The sequence below is a fragment of the Esox lucius genome, chromosome 13 (assembly GCF_011004845.1).
Source record: "Esox lucius isolate fEsoLuc1 chromosome 13, fEsoLuc1.pri, whole genome shotgun sequence".
Lineage (NCBI taxonomy): Eukaryota > Metazoa > Chordata > Actinopteri > Esociformes > Esocidae > Esox > Esox lucius.
Window position 1 is genome coordinate 4297560 of NC_047581.1, and position 12188 is coordinate 4309747.

Genomic DNA, 12188 nt, shown 5'->3' on the forward strand with positions numbered 1-12188 from the left:
TATTTCGCCATCAACAGGGAAATCGTGAAAACTCAGATACAGGAATTTCTGTTTGTTGTTTGAACAAAATGGTACACAGTAATAGCATCTTCTCGAAGACTGTGCCATGCTTAGGTGTTGGATGGGACACTGTTGCAATACAGATACCGGGAGAAAAGAAAGAGCTAAATTAGCATTCAGCTATGATCAATTAATATTTATCTAGCGATCCTGCACAACAGTATTGAAATAGGTGAGTTACTGTACATTCATGAATAAAGTAACTGCCTAACAAAGCGTTAACCTCTCATGGATCAGGCAAAAAAAGTCAATTTCCGCCTAAAATGGTGTACCCAAATCTAAATGCTTGTAGCTCATGACCTGAATATAGTAGAAACATTTTTGGTTCCATTTGAAAGGAGACACTCTGTAGTAAGGAATTATAAAATTATGTTTCCGGGGTGTCCCCCCAGAAGAGCTGGAGGAAGTGTCTGGGGAGAGGGAAGTCTTGGCATCTCTGCTCAGACTGCTGCCCCCGCGACCTGGCCCCGGATGAAGCAGAATAAGATGATGATAAATTAATGTAGGAAAGTATAACAATAGATTTGGCAGAAGATAAAACAAACCAAATTCATGTTTGAATTTGCAGTGGGGAAGACCAAACATGGATTATGAACCTGGAGGAACTTTCCACTTGATTCAATAGATGTCAGCAGAATCAGGGTAACGTTTCATGGCCATTTGATGTAAAATTCAGTGATCTACTTAGTCATTTTTAAAGCAAGGCCAAAGTGTCCTTTCCAGATTGGCCACTTTGTGCCAAATTGGACACTTTGGACACATTATGAATTTTCAAGTTCATACATACCCAGAAAAAACAACAGTGCAAAGGTGATTAAAATAAGGGTTACACGCCCCCAGGAATGTTATACATGATGGAAAATTAGCTTCCCTTCATAAAGGTACTAACAGGAGGCGCGACAAGCAGGCGGATCCATTGATCTAACGTGTGGTGTTTGCATCATATGTGGTGATCTAACATCAATATTGGTGTTTGCATCATATGTGGTGATCTTACATCATATGTGATGTTTGCATCATACAGTATGTGGTGTTTGCATCAAATGTTAGATCACCACATATGATGTTAGATCATGTGTGGTATCTATGCCTTCTTACACACATAGATAGTAAGCAAACAGTTGGCAGGAGTAGAAAGGAAAAGAGTAGAAGGGAATAGGAGAAAGAAGGGGGAGACTTATCTACTTCTGGGAAAGCTCTGAAATGGCCAGCCAGATGATAGCATCACAGTGGGGTGGGTTACATATAAGGACATTATGAACTGAAATCTACTATAATGACGTGACCCAATAAGACGCTCAGAAACTATATGACATAGCCTAACATACTAATATACTGTATGTCTTGGGTAATCTATCTTATTGTACTCACCAGGTTGCTTGACTCACAGTCCATGATTTCTTCAAAAAATCTAGTAAAATACCTTTAAAAAGGGACCGGGACCAGCACCACAATCCACCAGGGATGGAAATTAGCACCCGCCACCAGCCAAATGCGGGTAATTTTGTGTTGTGGCGGGTAAACTCGCTTCACCTACCGGCCACCGTGGCGAGTAAATAAAAATAGCATACTGTTTCACCCGGACACCTTTACGGAAGAGGATTAGTGCCAAGCAATAATAAAAAAAATACAACCATCTCGACATTAAAGTCATTATAATGCGAGATTAAACTCGTTAAATTTAGAGAAAAAAGTCGAAATACAATCTTGAGAATAAACTCATTAAATATCAAGAATAAAGTTTAATAATCCGTCTTATGGGAAACCACGAAACCTCGATGAATCGCGCGTAGGTGAAGCCAGCGATAACCTTGCATTTGTCCACTGGTTGTCAATTCATGTTGGACAAAAGCGAGTACATCGCGCAAATTGGACACACTTTTTTTTTCTAAAAAGACCTAGCCGCTTGCAAATTCTCTTTTAAATTCGTATGCTAATTATAATTCTGTCATAATTAGCTAATAGTTGATAGTATTTCTTTGTTACTGAAACAAAGTCTATAATATAGCTTGACTAATTGATCCAACTCTGCCATCAGTAGGCTATGCAATGCACTCTGATCGAATGCGTTATTCTACATTTAATTTCGACTTTTATTCTCGATATTTCATGAGTTTATTCTCAAGATTGTATTTCGACTTTTTTCTCGAAATATAACGAGTTTTTTCTCGAAACACAACGATGTGACTTTATTGTCGAGATGGTTTTATTTTTTGTATTATTGCTTGGCACTAATCCTCTTACGTACACTTTAGAGGCGGCGCACATTTAAAAAATGTGGCGTTACATCGCAGGCGTTAAGAGGTCCGCTGAGAAAACATCTCAGGAGGAGCCAGTGGACAAAGAGGCGAAAGTCAAAAAACTTTTTTTTAAAGAACGATGGAGAAAAGCAGACAATGGGGAGTCCCGCGATTGGTTAGTTTACGACGAGACAAATCTGATAATGTACTGCTCTGTATGTCGTCAACACGCTTCACGTTGTTGGTTAAAAACAAGAAAGTGGCTGGTAAAAACATTGAGTGGCTGGTAGATTTTGAAATCCACCAGCCACAGTGGCCGGTGGACAAATTTTTTTATTTCCATCCCTGCAATCCACGCACGGAAGTTTTCGTTTGTACGTACTATACGCAATTAATGCCTTTCGATCTCTGGAAAAGTTGATAACGAAAGCAGTGCATTTAAAAAACTCTTGACAGGAAAATATTTATTTCCAGATGTTGCAGGTAAAGCAACTTGCTTAATATGTTAAGCTAACGTCACAATTTTTAAAGAGTACAATTTGCAGAGGCACTTCCAGAGCAAGCATGCAGCGAAATACAAAAACTGTCACCCGATGCTACAATTCAACAAGTCCAAGCGCAGATGCAGCCTCACTGATGAATATCTTGCAGCAGTACCGCACACTGCTTCAACAGACCCGCACACTGCTTCACCAGAACCGCACACTGCTTCAACAGTGGAGGTGCAGACTCCTGACTCCACCTCACTTGTCAACGCCCATACGAGGCTCTCCTGTTCATACTAAGTGAGTAGCCCTAAAAGTTGATTTCATGGACCTGGGCTGCTGGAATTGCTGTCGTTAAAAGCACGTAGCACAAAAAATATAATGTATGAAGTTAGATGACGGCAATTATAGCAACATTTACTTTGAGTGAAAATCTTCAGAAGTGATTTCATAGACATATGTCTGCCCTAATAACTATTATACCTATATAACTGTTATACACTATAAGTTATGTAATGTAGCTTATTCTGTTGAGTTGAATGTTAAGTTAAGGCAAATATGTGTTGCAACATTTCTGTTTAGTAATATCCCTAAAAAGGTATTTTTTAGGCCTTTGCCTGCTGAAATAAAAAATACATTGTTCAAGTAAATTAAGTTCAATAATGAAAACGGTGCATAAATACAATATGCAGGTTAACAGAGTTAGCTATGTTGTGTGTTTTTTAGGCATGTTGGTTAAAAAAGTAATCTGGCCCACGATGCTCTCTGGCATTTTCAGTGTGGCCCCCCAGTGAAAAATATTGCCCTCCCCTGGTCCTGTGTGCGCGTCTGAAGGTGATCGTTCAACAATAGACTATGCACCAGCGTAGTGGCGAACATCCGCTTTTGTCTTGAAGTCGGTATTGCAGTTTCCGGTTTACTTACTAATACTCATCCCCATTAGTAAACACCTAAACTCACAACAAGATGAGTGATGCTATTGTATGAAAAAAAGAAATATAATGTATGTGACTCATTTAAGTTTCAAGGTACAAGTGGGGCATCATTTTAATCAGGAGAATGTCCTCTTTTTAATAAAATATGGCTTGCGCCATTCAATGACTTCAAACGCTAGACTAGAAATAGTCATATATACTTCCACCTAACGCAGGTTTAAGCACAATTAATACCATACAGGACCAGATGTTTACTTCCTATGCCAGTTGTTATTTTTCAGTTTCGTTGTGAAATGAGGTAACAGTACTAAAATAAAAGAGACCTGTTTTGGTGCTTTTTTGAGGCTATGGAATTTTAAGCTTCATTCAGGTTAGAAGAGGCTGAACGAAGGTTTGTTTCAATTCACTTGTACAGCATCCATATTAGGAACGTTATCATTCCTCCCCAGAAACTCTGTTCTTCCTCCTACTCAGTCATCACCCCTCCATCGGTCAAACGTCACCCCTCCCTTGGTCAGGTATCCGCTGTCACCTTATCAAACATCACGCCGAATAAGCTTTTATCCTCCCCTTTTCAATCGTCAGTCCTCCCCTGGCCAATAGTCAGTCCTCCCCTGGCCAATAGTCAGTCCTCCCCTGGCCAATAGTCAGCCCTCCCCTGGCCAATAGTCAGCCCTCCCCTGGCCAATAGTCAGCCCTCCCCTGGCCAATAGTCAGCCCTCCCCTGGCCAATCGTCAGCCCTCCCCTGGCCAATCGTCAGCCCTCCCCTGGCCAATCGTCAGCCCTCCCCTGGCCAATCGTCAGCCCTCCCCTTGTCAATCGTCAGCCCTCCCCTTGTCAATCGTCAGTCCTCCCCTGGTCAATCGTCAGTCCTCCCCTGGTCAATCGTCAGCCCTCCCCTGGTCAATCGTCAGCCCTCCCCTGGTCAATCGTCAGCCCTCCCCTGGTCAATCGTCAGCCCTCCCCTGGTCAATCGTCAGCCCTCCCCTGGTCAATCGTCAGCCCTCCCCTGGTCAATCCTCCCCTAGTCAATCGTCAGCCCTCCTCCAGTCAAAAATCGTCAGCCCTCCTCCAGTCAGCGATCCCATTAGTAAGTTGGAGTAAGGTAAGATCAAGCAGAAAATTATGATTATTGAAATACTTTTATATATTTGCTTAGCTAGATTCATTTAAGATAACATTATTTAGCGGCTAAACTGAAAATAATGAATCTAGCTAAGCAAATATATAAAAGTATTGACCAGGGGATTGACCAGGGGAGGGCTGACTATTGGCCAGGGGAGGGCTGACTATTGTCCAGGGGAGGGCTGACTATAATTTTGTGATTATGAAAGTGCAAAAACAAATTGATCTTACCTTACACCAGCTAGCACCTCTTCTGTATTGAGTCCATTTTATTAATAGTTCCGTGTTTGTGCTCGTTTTATTGGCTGGGAAAAATCGTACACTTTTGACTGATACTTTACTAAGGGGATCGCTGATGTTTGACTGGAGGAGGGCTGACGATTGACAAGGGAAGGACTGACGATTGACAAGGGGAGGGCTGACGATTGACAAGGGGAGGGCTGACGATTGACAAGGGGAGGGCTGACGATTGACAAGGGGAGGGCTGACGATTGACAAGGGGAGGGCTGACGATTGACAAGGGGAGGGCTGACGATTGACAAGGGGAGGGCTGACGATTGACAAGGGGAGGGCTGACGATTGACAAGGGGAGGGCTGACGATTGACAAGGGGAGGGCTGACGATTGACAAGGGGAGGGCTGACGATTGACAAGGGGAGGGCTGACGATTGACAAGGGGAGGGCTGACGATTGACAAGGGGAGGGCTGACGATTGACAAGGGGAGGGCTGACGATTGACAAGGGGAGGGCTGACGATTGACAAGGGGAGGGCTGACGATTGACTAGGGGAGAACTGACGATTGACTAGGGGAGAACTGACGATTGACAAGGGGAGAACTGACTATTGACAAGGGGAGAACTGACTATTGACAAGGGGAGAACTGACTATTGACAAGGGGAGAACTGACTATTGACAAGGGGAGAACTGACTATTGACAAGGGGAGAACTGACTATTGACAAGGGGAGGGCTGACGATTGACAAGGGGAGGGCTGACGATTGACAAGGGGAGGGCTGACGATTGACAAGGGGAGGGCTGACGATTGACAAGGGGAGGGCTGACGATTGACAAGGGGAGGGCTGACGATTGACAAGGGGAGGGCTGACGATTGACTAGGGGAGAACTGACGATTGACTAGGGGAGAACTGACGATTGACAAGGGGAGAACTGACGATTGACAAGGGGAGAACTGACGATTGACAAGGGGAGAACTGACTATTGACAAGGGGAGAACTGACTATTGACAAGGGGAGGACTGACGATTGACAAGGGGAGGACTGACGATTGACAAGGGGAGGACTGACGATTGACTAGGGGAGGACTGACGATTGACAAGGGGAGGACTGACGATTGACAAGGGGAGGACTGACGATTGACAAGGGGAGAACTGACTATTGACAAGGGGAGAACTGACTATTGACAAGGGGAGAACTGACGATTGACAAGGGGAGAACTGACGATTGACTAGGGGAGGACTGACGATTGACAAGGGGAGGACTGACGATTGACAAGGGGAGGACTGACGATTGACAAGGGGAGGACTGACGATTGACAAGGGGAGGGCTGACAATTGACAAGAGGACTGACGATTGACAAGGGGAGGGTAAAAGCTTAATCGGGGTGATGTTTGATAAGGCGACAGCGGATACCTGACCAAGGGAGGGGTGACGTTTGACCGATGGAGGGGTGATGACTGAGTAGGAGGAAGAACGGAGTTTCTGGGGACGAATGATAATGTTCCTAATATGGATGCTGTACACTTACTATGGGGACGCACTAGCGTTCCAGCTCAGCCAGCGTTCTTTTGCCGTTTTTGAGGCTGGGGTGAATTTTTATGCGTTCTATTGTCCTGCCTAATACTACACTAAAAAGGAACACATCGCTAACTAGCTTACATCACAGTAAACTACTTACCCTCTTAGTTGTGCAGATAACTCGATACGTAGAGTTTGAATCCCTTGCCAGACTGCATGTATTTGTTGACGTCATACGAAGCATAGAGGGCATGCAGAAGGATACACCATGGCTGGTTAAATGCTCGAGACTCTCTTTTCAGAAATACCAATTATGCTGTATTAAAACCTAGTAAGGGTTTTGAATATCATGAATAGTTTTGCGCCGAGTTGATCGAGTTGGATTTCGCTGAAGAACAGTAATCGTTGTCAATTTAAAACGGATTTTTTCAAACAAAACGATGCTTGGCTATATCTCTGGGACCATCAATATAAGAAATCAAAAGAAGACACAAGTACACAATTTACCGTCAGACACCAAACTAGCGACATTTTTGTGGATGTTGACTATACTCAAACACGTGCATAGGAGTTAGTCGCCGTAATAGCTACGTTAAATTGCATAATGCGGCTAGATTAACGAGATTCTAAGCTTTCTGCAAATATATAATATGCCTGTAACAAATCAAAAAAATTCAATACTTAGCACACTTTGTGGCATAAAGGTTTTGGTTTCCCGGCTGTGGTACGCCTATTGGCCCTCATTTATCAAAAGTGCGTACACCAAACTTCCAACGTACACCCAAAACCACGGTGAGATTTATCAATATGGACGTTGGCGTACGGCACTCTCAAATCCTACGCCAGCTCAGCTGAGCATGCGTATGCACGTTTTGAGTTAGTGCAGAAATGCGCAGAAAAAAAAATCCTAACGCACTGACAAACTGAAAGACATGATATATTATGACCCACTGTAAAAAAACAAAAACATAATAATTACAAACTTGCAACATGGACTTCAATGTTTAATTTGTGTGACTTTACCAAAGCATCTGATTTATATGTATTCCTTCAGATGCGAGCCTTCTAAATAACAATAAACGTCATTAATAATAAATATCATAAAATAATAAGACGAATATTACAAATTGTCATGCAATTATTAATGTGAATGAATGGTACTCCACATCACATCATCTTTTATTCCGCTTTTTAAACTGCCAAATAAAACAATTTTATTTATTTCTACCTCCCTGGTGATGGTCTCAATCTCCACGTCAGATAAGTTTATCTTTTTTGCCGTATTCCGTGAGTCCATGGCGTAAAATGAGGGCGTGGGGGAAGCGGAGACTTGAATATATAGGGGCGTGTTATTCTAATGACGATCGTTTTCAGCCGCGGCATTTATCAAGGGCAGGTATTGCGTACACCTGGATTTTAAAGGTACGCACAGCTTCATAAATCAGGCGGCGAGAGGAGTGTAAGCAAAATCTTACGCAAACATATACGCCCGTTTCTACGCAAGAATGATAAATGAGGGCCATTGAGAACAGGTAAACGTGTTACAGTACAGGCAACAGTTTAACGTTATCGGCACCTGGTACTAAAGTTGTTGCTAGCTAACGTTAGCCCACTTTCCTAAGGCAGTTTACAGTTGTGAACTAACAATAACGTTAGCAAAGTTACAAACCATTGCATATACGTAAACATTATTACTCTTAACTTTACTAATTACATTTAATGTACCTTTTGGAATTTCTTCCAAGTAGCTAGCTAGTTAGTGGTCAACAGTTGTATTTCGGTGAGAAGTCTCAGGTTACCAGGGTAAAACGGAAGTGAAGTTAAACTGCTAAAAGCGGAAGTTAGATGACGTCATCGTGAAAAGGGCTTAATGACCCTCATTTATCAAAAGTGCGTACACCAAATTTACAGCGTACACCTGGCGTACACCCAAAACCACGGTGACTTTGAGATTTATCAATATGGACGTTGGCGTACGGCACTCTCAAATCCTACGCCAGCTCAGGAGGTGGTGTACGCACGTTTTGAGTTAGTGCGGAAATGCGCAGAAAAAAAAATCCTAACGCACTGACAAACTAAAAGATATGATATATTATGACCCACTGTAAAAAAAAACAACAACATAATTACAAACTTCAGTGTTTATTTTTGTGCAACATGGACTTCAAGGTTTCATTTGTGTGACTTTACCAAAGCATTTGATTTATGTATTCCTTCAGATGCGAGCCTGTGCGCTTTACATGACGTTTCAGGTTTAGGCCCGGCAGTTGCGCATGGACTTCAGGGTTAGGCCCGGCAGTTGCGCATGGACTGGGTTCAGTAATAAAAGGCCAAAATATAATATAATTACCAAAATATAATTCAGACTGACAAAATAATAAAAATGACATTCTTCTTCTTTTAAATAATAATAGAAATAATAATAATAACGACATTCGTCTTCTAAATAACAATAAACGTCATTAATAATAAATATCATGAAATAATAAGACGAATATTATTACAAATTATTACAAATTATGCGCAAATTATGCATAATTTATTCCGCTTTTTAAACTGTCAAATGAAACAATTTTATTTCTTCCTATCTCCCTGGTGAGCCTCTCAATCTCCACGTCAGAGAAGTTTCTCTTTTTTGCCGTCTTCCGTGTGTCCATGGCGTAAAATGAGGGCGTGGGGGAAGCGGAGACTTGAATATATAGGGGCGTGTTATTCTAATGACGATCGTTTTCAGCCGCGGCATTTATCAAGGGAAGGTATTGCGTACACCTGGATTTTAAAGGTACACACAGCTTCATAAATCAGGCGGTGAGAGGAGTGTAAGCAAAATCCTACGCCAACATATACGCCCGTTTCTACGCAAGAATGATAAATGAGGGCTATTGTGTTTTGCATAGACTTTCCACTCAAACGCGGGAAAAATTTAAAGAGGGTGCGGAGTATAGGTGGCGCGACGCAGTCTTCACTGAAAAACTCGTTCGTAGACTAATATTGAAAGGTACAGAAAAGAGCGCGCCGGCGGGAAAATTTGAGGGTGGAGGGTTATGTGGATCTGAGCAAAAATGCTACGCTGAAATGTTCTTGGTATGCTCTCTTTTTCGTGGCTACCTAGCCTCACAATGGTCTCTATTTTTAATACACCAACAGATTACATGACACGTTGTGAAAATTGCCTAATAAATTTATCCTCATCTTGCAGGTTTTTCTTGAATCGGGTAGGGAAAAAAACTAAGGATTTTGATTTGTTGTCCTTATGCTGCCATCTCTTGGAAGTATATAGTACCTTCATTTGGAGAACGTTTCATCAATGTCACTAAGTTTAAGGACATCCTTACTCAATTGCTAATTGTACAGAATTGTCCTATAACATCTAACATTAACCTTCACCATTTCAAAAGTACTCGTTACTTTACAAACACAGAACCCGCCAGTGTTTTCCCTATGGAAAAATGCCATGCGGACGACGTAGCGTTCATATCTCTCAAATTTATATTTTCAGATTGGGCACCATTTTAATCAGGAGGACCTCCTTTTTTAAATGAGTTAAGACCGGTTTGGCTTTGCTGCCAAAACACACTAGTCACGAAAATGTTTCCCCTATGGAACTCTAAGCTCCATCCATTGGTTACCTATTGCTGGGAGAGAGATGCCGGTCTTCAGAGGCAAATATCAAAACATCTGTATTTTCCGATTTTTTTTATGTTGGACACCATTTTAACCAGCAGGACCTCCCCTTTAAAATAAGATATGATTGGGCTGCGCCATTTACTGTCACCAAATGCAAATCCCTCCCAAAAAACGTTTCCCTTTAGTACTCCGCATGTTGGTTTCCAATGGAGAGACATGCTGGTGTAATGAGGCAATAATCTCAAAATTGATATTTTTCTGTTTTGTCAGTTGGTGCATCATTTTAATCAGGATAATCTTTTTTATATACTTCCATGTACAGGTTTAAGCGCAATTAATACAATATAGGACCAGATGTTTACTTCCTATACCTGTTGTTATTTTTCATTTTCATCATGAAATTAGGTTAAAGTAGTAAAATTAAAGAAGAGACCTGTTTTGGTGCCAATTTGAGGCAATGGAATTTTAAGCTTCATTCAGGTTAGAAGAGGCTCAACGAAGGTTCGTTTCAATTCACTTGCTATGGGCAGGGGCTAGCATTCCAACTCAACCAGCGTTCCTTTGCCGTTTTTGAGACTAGGGTGAATTTTTATGCATTCTACTGTCCAGCCTACTATTAGATCAACGCCGTCTTCACTGACCCCGCCGCTCATCGCTGTCCCTGCTGCCCCCTCTATTCGGTCTGCACGGATGTTTCTCATCCACTCTCTGCTTAGGGAGGTTCAAACTTGCAATCAGTGGTCATGTCCGATCCGAGTTTTACCGTAACTGATGCAGAGGATTGAATGTTCAGAGGATTCGTTCTCTTTCACACACCCATAGTGGCGTTTTTATATGTAAAAAAAAAGGGGTATTACATATAAAGGTAAAACAGCAACATGGGTTTTGCACACTTGTAAATAAATATTTGCAAACTTTGAATTACTTTCACTCACCAAGGCTGAGGGCTCACTTGAAGAGAAAGGTGGCATGGCGGTTCTTCCTCTGAGCAAACTTGGGGAATGAAGTCATGAAGCTGCTGAATCATTTGGCTCTCGATGGACAACATGGCCAATGCGTTGAGTCGCGGCTGTCCCATGGTATTGCGAGTGAAGGTTCTTACCCTCTTCAAGATTGAAAAGTTCCTCTCTGATTTGGATTTCGTCATAGGTGTTGTTATGATAATTTTCAGCATAGTGATGATCTCATCAAAAGCCTCCTCTAGGTTGTTCTCATGGATGGATCTTAACAGAGATGGCCATTTTGCCAGTGTGAAGCTCAGTGTTGCGGTACAGAGTGGTCAGCTCAGACTTGAACTTTTCCTCCTAACACTAACCCCCGTTTTTGCAGAGTGTTGTATAAAACATCAACTTCTGGTATAAGGAAGAAAAAAAATTCCAGCAGCTGCAGAAAGGCACGTTCCTAGAGTTTTTTTGACAGGCCATATGCCTCACTTATGGTGGCCTCATCCAATCCTGGTTGTGTGCGTATGTCCTCCATACACAGGAGCAGAGTGCGGTTTTCCCAAACTTCATTGACAGTTCTACTTTTAAAGTTCCATCATAAAGCGGGTGACCTTGGAATACCTCTCTGTGTTGCCTCAGCAAGTGCCGCAACACGTTTTGGAGCGGCAGAGAAAAAGGTGTCAAAAGCAGTTAAATCTGCAAAAAACACCTTCGGGATGCTGGTGAGCATAGCACTGAACAAACTGGGTATGTGGGTATGTCTCTTTCATTACCGTCTGTACCCCTCATTTCCACTTATTACAGCCGCACCATCATAAGTCTGAGCAATCAGCTTTTCTCCCAGCTTCAATGGTTCTTGATGCTATTAGAGAGGCCGAGTCCAGTTTTATCTTAGACTTCCACAAACTCCAAAAACCTCTCTGTCACTGTTTTGTCATGCAACATATATCGCAACACAACCACCATTTGTGATTTACAGGAGACATCAGTTGTCTCATCTGCCTGTATGGCAACAAAT

The 12188-nt window shown here is 42.2% G+C and overlaps 1 protein-coding gene across 3 annotated transcripts in view; it reads left to right on the forward strand.

The window, feature by feature from the left end:
- Window positions 1–12188, forward strand: part of cfap77 (cilia and flagella associated protein 77) — a 55569-nt gene that overhangs the window by 16167 nt on the left and 27214 nt on the right. The gene's annotated exons all lie outside the window — the stretch shown is intronic.